This window comes from Saimiri boliviensis, chromosome 21, assembly GCF_048565385.1.
Source record: "Saimiri boliviensis isolate mSaiBol1 chromosome 21, mSaiBol1.pri, whole genome shotgun sequence".
Taxonomy (NCBI): Eukaryota; Metazoa; Chordata; class Mammalia; order Primates; family Cebidae; genus Saimiri; species Saimiri boliviensis.
Genome location: NC_133469.1, coordinates 10,861,296 through 10,880,391, shown reverse-complemented (window position 1 = coordinate 10,880,391; position 19,096 = coordinate 10,861,296). Strand labels below are relative to the sequence as shown.

The window sequence follows — 19,096 nt, the reverse complement described above, 5'->3', positions numbered from 1 at the left end:
TATTAAAAATAGAAAAAATTAGCTGGGCATGGTGGTGTATGCCTGTAATCCCAGCTACTCAGGAGGCTGAGGCAGGAGAATTGCCTGAACCCAGGAGGCGGAGGTTGTGGTGAGCCGAGATCGTGCCATTGCACTCCAGCCTGGGTAACAAGAGGGAAACTCTGTCTCCAAAAAAAAAAAAAAAAAAAGAATGAAGTTAGACTCGCTACCTCACACCATACACAAACATTATCTCAAAATGGATCAACAGTATAAACGTACAAGATGAAAAACAGGTATAATCTTCACGACCTTCAATTAGGCTTAGGCAACAGCTTCCCAGATGCAACCAAAGGAAAAAACCAGATAAACTGGACTTTGTCACAACTGTCACAATTTTAAAGTTTTTTGCATAAAGGATAATATCAAGAGGTTAAAAAAAATCCACAGATGGGAAAAAGTATTTACAAATCATATAACTGATTAAAAAAAGAAAATAATAAGTGATTGATATACAGAAAATATAAATAACTCTTACAATTCAACCACAAAAACACAACCCATTTTAAAATAGGCAATGGATTTGAATATACACTTCTCCAAAGAAGTATAAAAACGGACAATAAGCACATTGAAAGATGCTCAACATCACTAGTCATTAGGAAATAACAACAACAAAAAACCAGTGACATAGCACTTCACACCCAGTAGAATTGGTAAAACTAAAAAGTCAGATTATAACAAGTGCTGGTGAAGATATGGAGAAATCGGAGTTTACGTATCATATGATTCTACTCATATAAAGTCTAGAATTGGGACACATACAGAGAAAAAGTGGATGAGTAGTTCTTTGGTTTGGGAGGAACAGGGAGATAGCAGCGTAAAAGTTAAATGGTACAGGTTCTTGTTGAGGTGATAAAAATGTTCTAAAATCACCTGTGGTAAAGGTTACATGTATCTGTGTATATACTAAAAACCATCAAATTGTACACTTTGCCAAATGCAGAGGTGCACATCTGTAGTCCCAGTTACTTAAAAGGTTGAGGTCTGAGAATCAAGAGAGCTCAGGAGTTCAAGGCTACAGTGTGCTATAATCATGCCTATGAAGAGCCACTGTAATCTAGCCTGGGCAACATAGTGAGACCCCAACTCTTTAAAAAACAATCCATATATTTTAAATGGATTAACTGTGTAGTCCCAGTTACTTGAAAGGTTGAGGTCTGAGAATCAAGAGAGCTCAGAAGCTCAAAGCCTAGAGTGTGCTATAATCATGCCTATGAAGAGCCGCTGTAATCCAACCTGGGCAACATAGTAGTGAGATTCCATCTCTTTAAAAAAAAAATCCATATATTTTAAATGGATTAACTGTGTAGTCTGTGAATTTTATCTCACTAAGCTGTTTTTTAAAAAAAGAAACGAAGTAGTCATACTGTGCATTAGTCCATTTTCATGCTGCTGATAAAGACACACCTGAGACTGGGAGGAAAAAGAAGTTTAATGGACTTCTGGTTCCACACGGCTGGGAAGACCTCACAATCACAGCAGAAGGCAAGGAGAAGCAAGTCGTGTCTTGCATGGATGGTGGTAGGCAGAGAGCGCTTGGGTAGACAAATTCCCATTTTTTTAACTATCAGATCTCAAGAAACTCATTCAACATCATGAGATTAGCACAGGAGAGACCTGCCCCTGTAATTCAGTCACCTCCCACTGGGTTCCTCCTACAACACGTGGGAATTTTAGGAGCTACAATTCAAAATGAGACCTGGATGGGACACAGCAAATCATATCAACTTGCTATAACATGGATGAACCCTGAAAGCATTATACTAACTGAAAGAAGCTAGACACAAAGGACCACATATTTTATTATCCAATTTATATGTAATGTCCAGAACAGGTAAATGTATAGAAACAGAAAGTAGATTCGTGGTTGCTATTAAGTTTCTTTTTGGGGTGATGAAAATGTTCTGGAATTGGATAGTGGTAGCAGTTCCACAATCTTGTGAAAATATTAGAAATCACTGAATTGTACTTTTTGTTTTGTTTTGCTTTTTGAGACTGAGCCTCGCTCTGTCACCCAGGCTGGAGTTCAGTGACACAATCTCAGCTCACTGCAACCTCTGCCTCCCAGGTTCAAGCGACTCTCCTGCCTCTGCCTCCCAAGTAGCTAGGACTACAGATACGCACCACCACACCTAGCTGATTTTTGTATTTTTAGTATAGACAAGGTTTCACCATGTTGGCCAGACTGGTCTCAAACTCCTGACCTTGAATGATCTGCCCACCTTGGCCTCCCGAAGTGCTAGGATCGAGCTACCATGCCTGGCTGAACTGTGTAATTCTCAAAGGTAAATTTTATAACATGTCATTTATATCTCAATTTCAAAAAAAAAACAGCCAGGCACAGAATCCCATGCCTGTAATCCCAGCACTTTGGGAGGCCAAAGCAGGAGAATCACTTGAGCCCAGGAATTTAAGACCACCCTGGGTAATATAGAAAGGCCCCATATCTTTAAAAAAAGCTGTAGAAGATCCAGATTTAATAAATATTTTGGCTGGGCATGGTGGCTCACACCTGAAATCCCAGAACTTTGGGAGGCCAAGGCAGGAGGATCACTTGAGGCCAGGAGTTTGAGACCATCCTGGGCAACACAGCAAGACCTTATTATTAAAAAATAGTAATATTTTTACTACTGTATCAAAAAGTTTTATAGAGATGGGGGTCTTGCTACATTGTCCAGGCTGGTCTCGAATTCCTGGGCTCAAACGATCCTCCTGCCTTGGCCTCACAAAGTGCTGGGATTACAGGGATGAGCCACCAAGCCACGCCTCTGCATCAAGTACATTTGTAAGTGAAACTATTCTTTCACTTTTCCTGTAAGGGCGTGATGATAAAAACAATGATACAGTCTGATGCAGTCTGGTATCACTCTCTCAATTTGTGCTAAGGTGCCAGCAGACTTTTTTTTTTTTTTTTTTTTGAAACAGAGTCTCACTCTGTCGCCCAGGCTGGAGTGCACTGGCATGATCTCAGCTCACTGCAATCTCTGACTCCCAGGTTCAAGTGATTCTCCTGCCTCAGCCTCCCAAGTAGCTGGGATTACAGGTGCGCACCACTACACCTGGCTAATTTTTGCATTTTTAGTAGAGATGGGGTTTCACCATGTTGGTCAGGCTGGTCTCAAACTCCTGACCTTGTGATCTGCATGCCTCAGCCTCCCAAAGTGTTAGAATTGCAGGCGTGAGCCACCACACCTCGCCCTTGGTGCCAGCAGTCTTACCCATTATTGCATTTGCATCATCAGTGAAATAAGCAATAACATTTTAGCATTATCATAAAAATAGTTAGCCCTCTGTATCCATTGGTTCTGCTTCTATGTATTCAACCAACCGTGGATTGAAAATATTCATGGAAAAAAATGAATGGCTACAACTATACTGAACATTTACAGACTTTTTCCTTACTATTATTCCCCAAACAATACAGTATAACAACTATAGCATTACACTGTATTCGTTATTGTTTTTCTTTATTTTCTTTTAATTTTGAGATGGAATCTAACTCTGTCACCCAGGCTGGAGTGAAGTGGCATGATCTCAGCTCACGGCAAACTCCACCTCCCGGGTTCAAATGATTCTTGTGCCTCAGCCTCCCAAGTAGCTAGGAGGCTGTTGAGCAACTTGTATGTGCAAGGCACTGAGTCACTACAGTCATGTGCCACCATATCCAGCTAATTTTTGTACTTATTGGTAGAGACAGGGTTTCACCATGTTGTCCAGGCTGGTCTCCAACACTTGGCCTCAACAAGGCCACCTGCCTTGGCCTCCCAAAGTGCTGAAATTACAGACATGAGCCACCACTCCCAGCCTGTATTAGTTATTATAAGTAATCTAGAGATGATTTTAAGTATCTGGGAGGATCTATGTCAGTTATATGCAAATGCTATACCTTTTTCTATAAGGGACTTCAGCATCTATGGATTTTGGTATCCACAGTGGGAGTCCTGGAACCAATCCTCCATGAATACTGACAGACAACTATAGTTGTGAACTTCTGATGTCCAAAAGTCAATCAGGGACCACCAGCAGTCCATCTGCAGACTCTACTTTGTTAACTCCTGGACTACACTATAAGCTAGAAACAGGAACCCAATTTATATTTACACATGAGGCAGTATTGTGTGTCAGAAAAGTAGCATGGGCTTAGGTTCAAATTCCAGAACTGCCATTTAAGTGATGAGAGCTTAACTCCTCCATGCCTAAGTTTCTTGTGGTATAAAATAAGGACAGTACCTACTAACAAAGTTAATATATGGATTAAACGAGATGAAGATCTAAAGTAACCTAAAACTATCTGAAATTTAACAGGTAGCTTTAGGTTACTTTAATATTTTTTATGTTAAATATTTTTATTTAGTTTTATTTAACATTTAACAATAAATGTTAACTCCCTTTTCTGTTTTGTTCCCAACCAGCTCATTTGGTGCCTTGCACATAGGAAATGCTCAACTGCTCAGTAAATGTTGGTGGAATTTAATTAGTACCTCACAGAAATCAATGTAAGTCAAAGTTCTAAGATAAAATTTAAATGCTAGATTTAGATATAAATACTGAGATATGCTCAAGTATTTCTCAGAAAAATATACTCAGATATGGTGATGAATAGCACCATTATTTTGGTCAAAGGATCTGATTTTATAATCTATCACCACCACTTACTGCCAGGGTGTATGGCCACAGACTATTAGGTTGGTGGAAAAGTAATTGTATTTTTTTTTTTACTTTCAATGGCAAAAATAGCAATTACTTTTGCACCAACCTAATCTTTATCCTGATGAGTATAACAACTCCCACAGAATTAACTGTGAGAACTGAGTGACATGCTACATGAGAAGTACTAACAATGCTAAGGCAGTTGGAGTTCAACAAACACTACTTTAGGTATTTTTTTCTAATTTACATATGTCGAACTCAATTGATATTTTTGTAGCACTCTTACATAGCATCTGGGCAACATGTATAGATGTAATTTATTTATTTATTTTTTTAGATGGAGCCTAGTTCTGTCTCCCAGGCTAGAATGCAGTGGCATGATCTTCGCTCACTGCAACCTCCGCCTCCCAGGTTCAAGCAATTCTCCTGCCTCAGTCTCCTAAGTAGCTGGGATTACAGGCACATGCCATCACACCCAACTAATATTTTTTATTTTATTTTATTTATTTATTTATTTATTTTTTGAGACTGAGTTTCCCTGTTGTTACCCAGGCTGGAGTGCAATGGCGCGATCTCGGCTCACCGCAACCTCCGCCTCCTGGGCTCAGGCAATTCTCCTGCCTCAGCCTCCTGAGTAGCTGGGATTACAGGCACGTGCCACCATGCCCAGCTAATGTTTTGCACTTTTAGTAGAGACGGGGTTTCACCATGTTGACCAGAATGGTCTCGATCTCTCGACCTCGTGATCCACCCGCCTCGGCCTACCGAAGTGCTGGGATTATAGGCTTGAGCCACCGCGCCCGGCATATTTTTTATTTTTAGTAGAGATGAGGTTTCGCCATGTTGGCTAGGCTAGTCTCCAACTCCTGACCTCAGGTGATCCACCTGCCTCAGCCTCCCAAAGTGCTGGGATTACAGGCATGAGCCACCGTGCCTGGCCTATAGATGTAATTATGTTTAAGGTGCTCTTTGGTAAGTTGTTCATTTCAGTAACTTTTATGAATGCTGATAATCCTAGCATCTCCCTAAATTGTTCCATTTACACCATAAATTTACTTTTCCTGCCTTCTAAAGGGATAATGCAAGGGACTCTAAACCATGGCATAAGCCTGGAATTCCTCAGATTACCCCTTTAGGAAGAGAATTAATGTTTGCAAGTTCAGGCTTTGGCTTAAACTTCAAATTGTCCCAAAAATGGACTAAGGAAATCACATAAACTTTCTACACCAACAGATCTCTACCTTCAATATATTAAGTGTATCTTTAAAAATAAAAAAAACAGCTACTAGGAAAAACCTCCAATATAATGTATAACTAAAGTAGTCTGTTTTCTGTCACCATTAAGATCATAATGAGGCCAGGAGTGGTGGCTCACACCTGTAATCCCAACACTTTGAGAGGCCAAGGCAGGATGATGGCCTGAGCCCAGGACTTCATAACCAGCCTGAACCACATAGTGAAACACCCATCTCTATAAAATTTTAAAAATTAACTGGAGGCAAGGTGTGGTGGCTCACGCCTGTAATCCCAGCACTTTGCACTTTGGGAGGCTGAGGTGGGAGGATCGCTTGAGTCTAGAAGTTTGAGACCAGCCTGGGCAACATGGGGAGATGCCATCTCCACCAAAAAATTAAAAAATCAGTCAGGCACTGTGGTGAGTGCCTGTGGCCCCAGTAACTTGGGTTGCTGAGGTGGAAAGACCACTTGAGCCTGGGAGGCTGAAGCTGCAGTGAGCCGTGATAGTGACACCGCACTCCTGCACTTCTGCCTGGGTGACAGAATAAGACCCTTGTCTTAAAAAAAAAAAAAAAAAAAAAATTATATATATATATATATATATATATATATATAATAAGACATAACAGAAAACTACAGCTCAGAAGCCCAAATATTCCTGATAAGAGTGGATTTCCAACTTGAAGGACTCCATTTTGGAATGAGAAAAAGCACACCTTTAAAAGATGTTATGTAAATAATGAACATTAACCATTTTGTTGATAATGATCAAATACAACAAAATAAATACAGAAAATAAACCATCATTTTGGCTACAAACATAGCATGTTTATGTGACCACTTCTAAACGTCTCTGTGGCACTACCCATCTCTGACATGCCTTCAAAAGGTAGATACCAGAAGAAAAGGCAGACACAGGAAAAACCACCCCTATTCAATCTACATATGATTTTTTTTTGAGACAGAGTTTTGCTCTTGTTGCCCAGGCTGGAGAGCAATGGCACTATCTTGGCTCACTGCAACCTCTGCCTCCTGGGTTCAAACAATTCCCCTGCCTCAGCCTTCTGAGTAGCTGGGATTATAGGCATGTGTCACCACGCCTGGCTAATTTTAAATATTTAGTAGAGATGGGGTTTATCCATGCTGGTCAGGCTGGTCTCGAACTCCTGACCTCAGGTGATCCATCCGCCTCTGCCTCCCAGTGTTAGAATTACAGGTGTGAGCCACCGTGCCCAGCCTATATCTGATCTTTTTAAACCACTGCCTGGTAAAACTCCTTGGAATTCATAATCATTTCTTCCCCCTACCCCTGAGACAGAGTCTTGCTCCGTCTCCCAAACTGGAGTGCAATGGCATAATCTCAGCTCACTGTAACCTCCACTGCCCAGGTTCAAGCAATTCTCCTGCCTCAGCCTCCCAAGTAGCTGGGATTACAGGCATGCGCCATCATACCTGGCTAATTTTTGTATTTTCAGTAGAGATGGAGTTTCACCATGTTGGCCAGGCTGGTCTCAAACTCCTGACCTGAAGCGATCTACCTGCCTCAGCCTCCTGGAATGCTGGGATTAGAGGTGTGAGTCACCAGGCCTAGCCAGAATTCATGATCTTTTCAATAACACTACTCACCCTCACCCACAGAGCACAGCTCAAAATACACTGCTCTGGAGGAAAGTCTAACTTGAAAACTCAATCTAAAATGTAAAAAAACCTCAATACCTTCTTGGGGGGTGGGGGGGAAATGAAACCAGGAAGGAAACACTAATCTATACTAAAAAGAAGAGATGGTATGTAACATCCTTTCCTCTAAGAATGACAGAAAGGGCCAGGCACTGTGGCTTATGCCTATAATCCCATAAACTCAGGAGGCCAAGGCAGGAGGACCACTTGGAGATTGCAGTGAGCCAAGATTGTGCTACTGTACTCTAGCCTGGGCAAAAGAAAAGCCAAGTCTCTCATCATGTTCACTTAGCAAAAAAACAAAAACATTACAACAAATCCAGAGAAGTGATTGCTTCTGCCAATCTGAAGGGAAGAGGTAACGAGACAGTCCAGGCCTCAATGTTGCTGAGCAGGAGGGCTTCACAGTATAACTTGTTCTAGGTATTTGAGGTAGGTGATTACCACTTTAATTTTTAACTTGTATGTAAAACATTACATAAACTTTTTTACCCCCTCCCCTATATAAACTTTTTAGGCTACATTTATAACAAAAAGTAATACAAGCTGTATGATTCTACTTATATCAGGCAACTAGAGTGGTCAAAATCATTAGACACAAAGTAGAATGGTAGTTTCCAGCGGGGAAGGAGGAGGAGGGAATTGGGACTTACTTGTTTAATGGGTGTAGAGTTTCAGTTTTACAAGCTGAAAAGAGTTCTGGAGATGGATGGTGATGATAGTTGCACGACATTATGTATGTGTATAATACCACTGAACTATATACTTAAAATGATTAAGATACTAAGTTTCACGTGTATTTTACCACAATAAATGAAAATGGGGGAAAGAAAGTAATAGTGAGGATGACATGACCCCAGAATAACATTTTTAAAGCATCAATTAGACAGCAAGAAGAATAGAGCTGTGTGATAGCAGGGCATGAGAGGCAGCAGGGTATGCAATCAGGAGGCTACTGGAAAAGTCTGAGAGAGAGATGAAGGTGGCTTCACCAAGGGCAGTAGTTGGGCAGATATAGTCAGACTTGGGATATATTTTAAAGCCTCAGTTAAAATTTCATGAACATAAACCCTAACACAGTATTTTTAATTGTAATTCATAATACACTGGTCACAGAATCAATTTAGTAGGCTAAAATCAACATTTTACAATTAAATAAAATGGAATAAAATATAAACGTTCAGATTACATTACACCTTAAAAGGTAAGTATTATTTCATGACACTTTTATTTTAGGTATCTATATACTTATGTGTGTATTGGGTCTCAATGTAAAATACATCCCGAACTATGAACCTCTCAGGCAAAAATGTTTGAGAAACATTGCCCTAGAGACTGATAAAATGGTAGGTGGAAGTTGAGAATACATATATTTTTTTAAATCTTTGTCAAAGTCCTGTATTAGGCTCAAGTGAAACAAGCTAGAACAAGTTAAATTACATACCTAATAAAATCTTATTGATCTGCCAAACAAATACATCATTTGCCCTTTTAAAAAAAAAAAAAAGGAAGAAAGAACAGTACAAGCAATATCCAGGCATCAGTGGAATGCCGCGCACAAATTGTATTATTTCCATCAACCATGAAGATACAAAGATTACTAAAGGAATGCCAATTTTCTTTAACCACTACACCACTCTAGCCATTCAGCTACTCTTTAACTTTAGAAGTTAAACCCCACCAAAACACATTCATAATGGCAAACACCTTCAGAATCTTCAGGAAAACACCTTACTCTCCCAACTGAGAAAATATAATTCCCCATGAATAATTCAGAGATTATATACTACAGCTCTGAATGATTCTTTCAAGAAGCTTCCCACCTTAAAAATAACTTTTTTTTTTTCATTGATCAGGTCTTTATTAAAAATAAGCTGTCCTAAATTATTTTACCTTTATGGAATAAACAAACAAGTTTATGCACCAGGCTTCATTTCCTCTGTGGTAGGTTTTTCTCAGCTGCTGGTGTCTTGGTAGCTGCTGCCCTTTTTCCCACCAGAGGTTTCTTCTGCTTAACACCAACAACCTTCTTTCCTTTCCTTCCTACCACAGGCTTCTTCACTGCAACCCCCCTTCTCAAGTGATATGGCCTCTATTGCTGCTGCTTTGGCTGCTGCTGCTGGCTTATCCACCCGCAGTTTGTGACTGCTGGCCTGGCAAAGAACAGTGCTGTGGTGCCTGGTCTTTGCATATTGGTTTAGCTTCAACATGATTCTCAGGTTTTTCAGGGGTTCTTCCTAAGGACTCTATGATGAATCTTCCTGCAACATACTCAAAAGGCTTTGGATGTCTGGGCTTTTAAAGATTCTGTTAAGGTCTACATTGATCATCTTGCGGATGCAAAGACTGCAGTTACGCTTGAAGAAGCAGCTTTATACCAAGTGCCACACAAAATTCTCTAACTTCTAGAAAGCACTTTCAGTCCAAATAAAGAAACATGCTACATGCCCATGAGGAGCAAGTTTCAAAATGTTCACTTTGCTTACATTAAGCAGAGTGATTCTGGGAATGCTTCTAAAGGCGTTGACAACACAATCATCTTCATTATAGACAATGCAGGGTCCCTTGAGCTGGATACAATGGTTTCTCATTTTGCCCTTGCCAGTTCTCATGTGCTAAGAGGCATAGCCCTTTTTTATATCATTCCAAGCTTTAAGTTTCTTATGTGGCAAAACAGCCTCCTTGATTGTCCTGTAGCCTTCGACTTTACCTCTGACAACCAAAAAAAATGCTCAGAAACTTCCTCAATATGATGACCTTTAGAAATGACCAGCGCTGGTAAGGCAGAGGCAGCCAGGGCAGAACAAATAACGTATCATTTTTTGGGTTGCGTTCACTCTACAGGGCCAACAGTGCCAGGTTTCCGTTGGTGCAAATGTGTGGCCTCCATGACAGATATTTCCAAAAGCACTCTGGGCAGAACAGTGAGTCCTACCACCTCAAACTCTGGGAATTTTAGACACAACTCTGTCAGTACCCCAAGACTCAGCACTGCTCTGACAACCTGCTAATTCACTAACAGGATAGGACTGTCTGTTGTTTTTGTGCAAGTTGGTATTAACAAAGTTCATAGTATCTGGTGGAATGGGAGCCTTGAATACAGGAGGCAAAGTGACATTTTTGCCAGATGACTCCCCCTTTTGTAGTACACCCATAACAGTGGATAAGCACATGCCATGGGAAAGAGAGAAGGCCACACTCCCACTCTAACATTATTAATATTATTATTTTGAGACAGAGTCTTGCTTTATTGCCCAGGCTAGAGTGCAGTGGCATGATCTCGGCTCACTGCAACCTCTACCTCCTGGGTTCAAGCGATTCTCCTGCCTGTCTCCTGAGTAGCTGGGATTATAGGCACACACCACAATGCCTGGCTAATTTTTGTATTTTCAGTAGAGATGGGATTTCACCATGTGAGTCAGGCTGGTCTTGAACTCCTGACCTTGTGGTATGCCTGCCTCAGCCTCCCAAAGTGCTGGGATTACAGATGTAAGCCACCATGTCCAGCCTCAACTTTTTTTTTTAATAACTAAGATAGGCCGGGCGCGGTGGCTCAAGCCTGTAGTCCCAGCACTTTGGGAGGCCGAGGTGGGTGGATCACAGGGTCAGGAGATCGAGACCAACCTGGTCAACATCGTGAAACCCCGTCTCTACTAAGAATACAAAGAATTAGCTGGGCGTGGTGGCGCGTGCCTGTGATCCCAGCTACTCGGGAGGCTGAGGCAGGAGAATTGCCTGAACCCGGGAGGCGGAGGTTGCGGTGAGCCAAGATCACGCCATTGCACTCCAGCCTGGGTAACAGGAGCGAAACTCCGTCTCAAAAAATAAATAAATAAATAACTAAGATAAAACATATTTTGGGTGAATAATTCTGAGTTTTCTCCACCAAATGCCAGTGGTACATCTCCCACCCACAGTCACTTAACAACCAAAAATGTCCCCATACTTTTCCAAATACCCTTTGAAGATATGGTACCTTCCCCATGGAGAATCACTGAAAAATTTAGTTAACTGTCCTTAGCTCAATCAATTGCCACTTAATGAACTTTGGCCTCCAATTTAGGTCAGAGATAAAGGCAGTAACAGTGCCTTGAACTTAACCATGTCCAATGTACACATTAAGATGATACAGTCTGGGCCAGGAGCATTGGCTCACACCTATAATCTCAAAGCTTTGGGAAGCTGAAGCCAGAGGATTGCTAGAGCCCAGGAGTTCGAGATCAGCCTGGGCAACACAGCGAGACTCCATCTCTACAAAAAATTAAAAAATTACTCAGGCTTAGTGCCACGTGCCTGCAATCCTAGCAACTGAGGAGGCTGAGGCAGGACGATTGCTTGAGTCCATAAGTGCAAAGCTGCTGTGAGCTATGATTGTGCCACTGCATTGTAGCCTGGGAAAACAGAGTAAGACCTTGTCTCTGAGGGAAAAAAAAAGATCATGTAGTCTGCAGTAGAAATAATATTTACCATTTTTTATCATAGCATTAGGCAGTCCCTAAGTACTGTATTCAAAGTAAACGTAGACATGGTGGGGGAAAGGGTATGGTTAACATATGGATCCTACAAGTATCCTAAAAAAGTGAATCTAAATTCCTTCCCCACCAAGACTGGGACAGAGACAATTACATAAGAAATGTCTATTATTATCTCCTTGAGTAATGTCTATGAGGTACATTTATATGTTTATATATACATGTATAGTACATAGATATAAGCAAAAAGTCACTGCCTATTATGTGACAAGTTTCATCAGACTGAGAATAATAATATACAACCTTACTAAACATCTATGACCAGAAAAAAATGCCAAATGCCTGTTTAATCCTCATAAAATCTTATGAGGTATTACTATTCTATTTTATAAAGGAGAATACTGAAGTTTAGAGAGGTTAAGTAACTGCTGCACCAGGGTTCAAACCCAGGTAACTCCAGATCCCTCAGTAAGAGCTGTATTGTTCCAAGGCATACCAGAGAAGAGTGGAGGAAGGAATTTTAAAAGCAGGAAATAACTTGTCTGAAAACTATGAAAAATGCTAATACTCTACTAAAGTACAACTATGAAAAATGCTAATACTCTACTAAAGTACAACTATGAAAAGGTTATCAGCAAAAATTCCTTATGACCCAAGGAAAGATTTGCATCCCAAGGCTCTTAAAGCAACTGTATTTAAACTCTGCACTTAAAAATTCACATTACAAAGAAGCTCAAATTAAATTAATTCTGAACTTCATTTTTTGCATATCGTCTTTCACATAATACTCAATTTTTAAACACTGTTTGCCAGGTTAGCTTGTTGCTCTAAGAAGATGTATTGCTACTGCAACAACTATGTGGCAAAAGGGGAAAAGACAGCTTACAATGGATAAATTTGGCAGACAGGAACTTAACCAAATAATGAGATTTAACAACATCATTAATGAGACAACCCAACACGGTAGGTAGGCAGGCCTTTAAAAAGCTCAAGTGTGGCAGGGCGCTGTGGCTCATGCCTGTAATCCCAGCACTTTGGGAGGTCAAGGTGGGCGGATCACAAGGTTAGGAGTTTGAGAGCAGCCTGGCCAACATGGTGAAACCCCATCTCCACTAAAAATACAAAAATTAGCCAGATGTGGTAGCATGCACCCGTAATCCCAGATACTCAAGAGGTTGAGGCATAAGAACTGCTGAAACCCAGGAGGTGGAGGTTGCAGTGAGCCGAGATTGCACCATTGCACTCGAGCCTTGGTGACAGAGCAAAATTTCATCTCAAAAAAAGAAAAAGAAAAGCTCAAGGGTACGACAATATTCACACCTTACTGAGCGTCTGAATACTTATGCACAGAGCAGAATTCTCCAAATTAGCAAATATCTAGTCTGTATACACACCCAAGAAATAACCAATAAACGATTCCCTGTAGAAATTAATAAATAGCAAATGAAGTGAACAGAAAACCCAGAAATAGTAACAAGCTATTACTGACAGGCCTGAGGCATTATAGCATAAGAACTTTCAAAGAAAAAAATAACTTTGAGCTGGTACAGTGGCTCACGCCTGTAACCCCAGCACTTTGGAAGGTCAAGGAAGGGGGATCACAAGGTCAGCAGTTCGAGACCAGCCTGACCAATATGATGAAACCACATCTCTACTAAAAATACACAAATTAGCTGGGCATGGTGGTGGGCCATGGTAATCTCAGCTACTCGAGAGGCTGAGGCAGGAGAATTGCTTGAACCCAGGAGGCAGAGGTTGCAGTGAGCAGAGATTGGGCCATTGCACTTCAGCCTGGGCAACAGATCGAGACTCCGTCTCAAAAAAAGAAGAAAAAACTTTCAACAAAAGTTAAATCCCTTCTTTTCAAGGTGACACGTTTTAAAAAGTGTTGAGAAAATGTAGTAAAAATGACAAAAGACTTGTATGTTTGACCAGCAATAAGAAACTAATTTATAAAGAGGAGAAAAAGACATGCAATTCGCAGAGTGATAGAGAACTTTGTGTGCAGGAAGATTAAATATGATGCATAATTTAATAAAATGGGTGCCTTCCTCTGAGGGAAGTCAAAAAATGGTATTTCCAAGGGATCTTTTTGGGGTATTAGAAATGTAACACTGAGGCCAGGTGCAGTAGCTCAAGCCTGTAATCCCAGCACTTCGGGAGGCCGAGGTGGGTAGATCACGAGGTCAAGAGATCGAGACCATCCTGGTCAACATGGTGAAACCCCGTCTCTACTAAAAATACAAAAAAATTAGCTGGGCATGGTGGTGTGTGTCTGTAATCCCAGCTACTCAGGAGGCTGAGGCAGGAGAATTGCCTGAACCCAGGAGGCGGAGGTTGCGGTGAGCCGAGATTGCGCCATTGCACACTCCAGCCTGGGTAACAAGAGTGAAACTCTCTCAAAAAAAAAAAAAAAAAAAGAAAGAAATGTAACACTGGAGTGAGGTAATGGTTGTGCATCTCCACACAATTACTAAAAATAAACTGTACACTTCAAACAGGCAAATTTTGTAGTATATAAATTATACCTCAGTAAAGCTCTTCTTAGAAAACCAGTATTTGTTCAACAACGCAAGAAGGAAAAATTAAGTTTATGTCACTAAACCATAAAAAAGAAGTGGCCAAGAGGAAAGTACAGTAATTCATTCAACAGACAGAAAAAAAATGGAAATATTCATAGATTAAGAAATGTTAATGTGTCTATTTCAGCCCTTAAAAAGACAGTATAGTATCTCCAGGTAATTCTGCTGCTCCTATCCAGATGTTCTTCTCCTTTCACAGACTAATCTATCCTTTTATAAATCAATTAAACCGAAGAAAGACTTCAGTTTAATTTCCTATCACCTAGGAGAGAGTTGAACAATTTATTCTGACCCCCAATTACTGCATGCTGAAAGACCTAGAGATGGTACCTCACATAAGAGAAGAACTTCAAGAGAAAATTTTAAAACAGAAAATAAAATTTATAATTGTTTTAAAAGAATTGCCGGGCGCGGTGGCTCAAGCCTGTAATCCCAGCACTTTGGGAGGCCGAGGCGGGTGGATCACAAGGTCGAGAGATCGAGACCAACCTGGTCAACATGGTGAAACCCCGTCTCTACTAAAAATACAAAAAATTAGCTGGGCATGGTGGCGCGTGCCTGTAATCCCAGCTACTCAGGAGGCTGAGGCAGGAGAATTGCCTGAACCCAGGAGGCGGAGGTTGCGGTGAGCCGAGATCGCGCCATTGCACTCCAGCCTGGGTGACAAGAGCGAAACTCCGTCTCAAAAAAAAAAAAAAAAAAAAAAAGAATGTGTGGGCCAGGCATGGTAGCTCACACCTGTAAATCCCAACACTTTGGGAGGCCAAGGTGGGAGAATCACTTGAAGCCAGGAAATCAAGACCAACCTGGACAACCAGTGAGACCCAGTCTCTACAAAAATTGAGACAGTTTCACTCTTGTTACCCAGGCTGGAGTGCAATGGCGCGATCTCGGCTCACTGCAACCTCCGCCTCCTGGGTTCAAGCAATTCTCCTGCCTCAGCCTCCTGAGTAGCTGGGATTACAGGCACGCGCCACCATGCCCAGCTAATTTTTTGTATTTTTAGTAGAGACGGGGTTTTACCATGTTGACCAGGATGGCCTCTATCTCTTGACCTCGTGATCCATCCGCCTCGGCCTCCCAAAGTGCTGGGATTACAGGTATGAGCAACCACGCCCGGCCCAAAAAATTTTTTTTAAATTAGCCAGGCAGAAGTCCTAGCTACTCTGGAGGCTAAGGCAGAGGATCACTTGAACCCAGGAGTTGAAGCTACAGTGAGCTGTAATTGTTCCACACTGCACTCTAGCCTGGGTGACAAATCAAAACCCCGTCCCTTAATTTAAAAAAAAAAAAAAGGGGGGGGGATATATATTTTTTGAGACAGGGACTTACTCTGTCACCCAGGCTGGAATGCAGTGACATAATCACAGCTCACTACAGCCTTGACCTCCCAGGCTAAAGCAATCACCCCACCTCAGCTGGGACTACAAGCATGTGTCACCACACCTGGCTAACTTTTCTGATGATTTTGTAGAGACAGTTTCACCATGTTGCCCAGGCTGGTTTCAAACTCCTGGACTCAAGCAATTCACCCACCTCAACCTCCCAAAGTGCTGGGATTACAGGCATGAACCACCATGCCCAGCCTGGTAATTTCTTTACAACCATAATGACAACAGTCAATTCCCTCACCAGGTGAAAAAGCCAGATGGGAAACTTTTTTGGTATTTTTGGAGAAGATTAATTTGCATCAGCTCAGGGACTTTTGCAGAAGTTTCCCAAAACAACTGTACTTTTTTACTCCATTTGCAGATACAGAGATCAAGCAAAATTGCACCTATTAACAACCCCAATTCACATTTGCTTTGAGCTCTGAAAATATTAACCTGTACTGACCTCTCCTGCACCAACTTCAGCAAATCCTACGTCAAGAGTCTCAACTTGCCAAAACAGCACAGGTGTCTCTAATTTCAGACCTGTTAGTCTCTGCCCTGCCTTTGACTAAATCAGTAGCAGACTTCTCCCCTCCCCCGAAAAAAGAGAAAAGAAAAATACTAACTCATAGAAGTATTTTCTTTCCTTCTCCATGAAACAAATGAACGTAAAACACTACACAATTCTACTTCCTCTAAATGGCTATTATAAATAGATCAAGACACTGATGGTCACAACATTATTCACCTAGACTCAAAAAACTGTACTATCAATGAACTTGATATATTTCAATAAAAGGACACACATGAAAATTGATGGTACAATGCCTAATTCCAGCAGGAATTCAGTAAAAGTTGGTACCTTTCTTTACTTTCCATTAATTTTTATCACACAGTATTTCCATGAAATAGTTTGTTTTTTATTATCCCAATATAAAAGTGTAAAAATAGAAAAAAGGTAATTTCCTGACTGATCACACAGATCAGACACAGAAAATTCACACCAATAGATGATGATGAAGGGATTCATTTACTGAAGTTAAACTTTAATCTACCCTCTTCTACTCCTTCCTAGACAGCAGTGTCAATTCCAAGGCCATGTTCCCTCTGCTATGGGAAGTGGCTACACTGCTTTTCCCTGCAGCAATGTACTAAAGGTTTCTCTTCTTTGTGACTGAGAGAAAGCCACAAGTGTCGATGCAACACGAGTCCAGACTGACATCAACCCATAGAACCCTGCATACAACTTTACAGGATTCCTGATTGAAGGGTTGTGGGGAGTACTGTTTTGACTGTCATGTTTCCTCTCCTACTGGGCCAGGTCTCCTGTACCAACAAGCAAAGTAATCTCAACATACTTATGGTGACAGCAAACTAGAACTACATGAACCAGCACTAGCCTTTACCTTGACAGGAAACATTCTAACAGAAATAGTTTTGCAGAGCTGTGTAAAGTGCCATCTATAGCTCTTTTTGCAGACATCTGACATAAGACAGATATATGAGCCAAAGCTGTATCTGGTGTATTTTTGTTCAGGCCCTGGATTTTAAGATAGGAACAAAGCATGCTGTGTCAAATCAAACTCTAGTGGTTACAGATGGACAGATCCTGTCATCAGCAACAAAATTCATAGTTGCCAGTAATGCCCTGGCTACTATCAGGTCAGGCCCTTTGTTGCATTTAGTCTACCATTCATGCAAGCCACTGAATTTTAGAGTGATCAGAATAAGCTAGCCTACCATTACCCACCACCCTAAATTGGTTTACATAATGGCTCCAATACAAAAACTTCTGCCTCAGGGACTGGATAAAGAGGTAGAGGTATGCAGGAGTGGGTACATGTGTAAATTCATGGTTTTGTTCTATGATCACCAAAATTTTACATTGGTTATGCTGTTTCTTAGCATTCTCTACATTCTAACAAGATACTAGATGGAATCCACAACATTAGATAAACCACGGGACAGACCATCATGGGGCATGATGAGTGAGACTGAAAAAGATAATATTCCCCCAAACAACAGTCAAATCTGATCTATTTCAGGTCAGTGTAAGTGAAGACGCTAACAACCACGTTAGGAAAGGAAGGAGAGAAGAGTAAATAAATCTGGGACCTACCTTGCTTATAATTCCCACAGACAGTTGAAACTGAATTCCATGCCAACCATACCCTCCGATCACTAAAACACAAACAGAAAAATACAAGTTCATGCAATATAAACAGTTCTTCCAATTCCTAAAAGGCATTTGGTTTCAAAGGTAAGAAGTTGTTTCTTAACTCCTTTCAATCCTCTCCATGCCCACAACAATGTTAAGCGATCTGTCATTGGTGGTCAGAGGCAAGGTGGCTCACACCTATAATCCCAGCATTTTGAGAGGCCAAGGCAGGTGGATCACAAGGTCAGGATATCAAGACCATCCAGGCCAACACAGTGAACCCCCATCTCTACCAAAAATACAAAAATTAGTCAGGCATGGTGGCATGTGCCTGTAGTCCCAGCTACTCTGGAGGCTGAGGCAGGACACTCATCTGAACCTGGGAGGCGGAGGTTACAGTGAGCCAAGATCGCACCACTGCACTCCGGCCTGGGTGACAGAGCAAGATGCTGCCTCAAAAAAAAAAAAAAAAAGTCAGTATAAGTGGAGTTTAAATGATAGGTAACACTAATTGAGCACTTCCTATATGCTAGATACTGTTTCAAGTGCTTAAATATCAAAAACTAATTCTCACAACAACTCTATGAGACAAGTATTTTTATTTGCCTCATTTTACATCCAAATGACTGTCCTATACTTCTGAAAATTGCTCTTATTGGTGTTAAGAAATGCCTTTCATATAAACAAAGGCAATCTCTACCACCATAGTTGGGTTATCTTAATGGTTTGTATCTATAAGGGTTCCATATTCATCATTTACTTCTTAAGTCTTCACAATGTGATAAGCACTAATACCAGGTGCTGAAGAGGATTCATTCTCTTCCCTTAAGGAATTGAGAAACTAGCTGGACAGATCAGACAAAACGAAAAACAGTTCAAGAAATGGAAGTCCCTTTATGAGGCATA

The 19,096-nt window shown here is 41.0% G+C and overlaps 1 protein-coding gene and 1 pseudogene across 5 annotated transcripts in view; both read right to left on the bottom strand.

Annotated features, from left to right (window-relative positions):
• The window catches only part of MRTFA (myocardin related transcription factor A), a 217,819-nt gene that overhangs the window by 155,487 nt on the left and 43,236 nt on the right, over window positions 1–19,096 (bottom strand). For 4 of the 5 annotated variants that reach the window (XM_074391145.1, XM_074391146.1, XM_003932842.4 and 1 more), the window contains one exon: window positions 18,152–18,213. The exons of the other annotated variant lie outside the window; for it this stretch is intronic. The gene's annotated coding sequence lies outside the window, so the exon portion shown is untranslated. The remainder of the gene's footprint in view (window positions 1–18,151; window positions 18,214–19,096) is intronic. 5 annotated transcript variants of the gene reach the window in all.
• Window positions 6,484–15,335, bottom strand: LOC141582621 (large ribosomal subunit protein uL4 pseudogene; annotated as a pseudogene).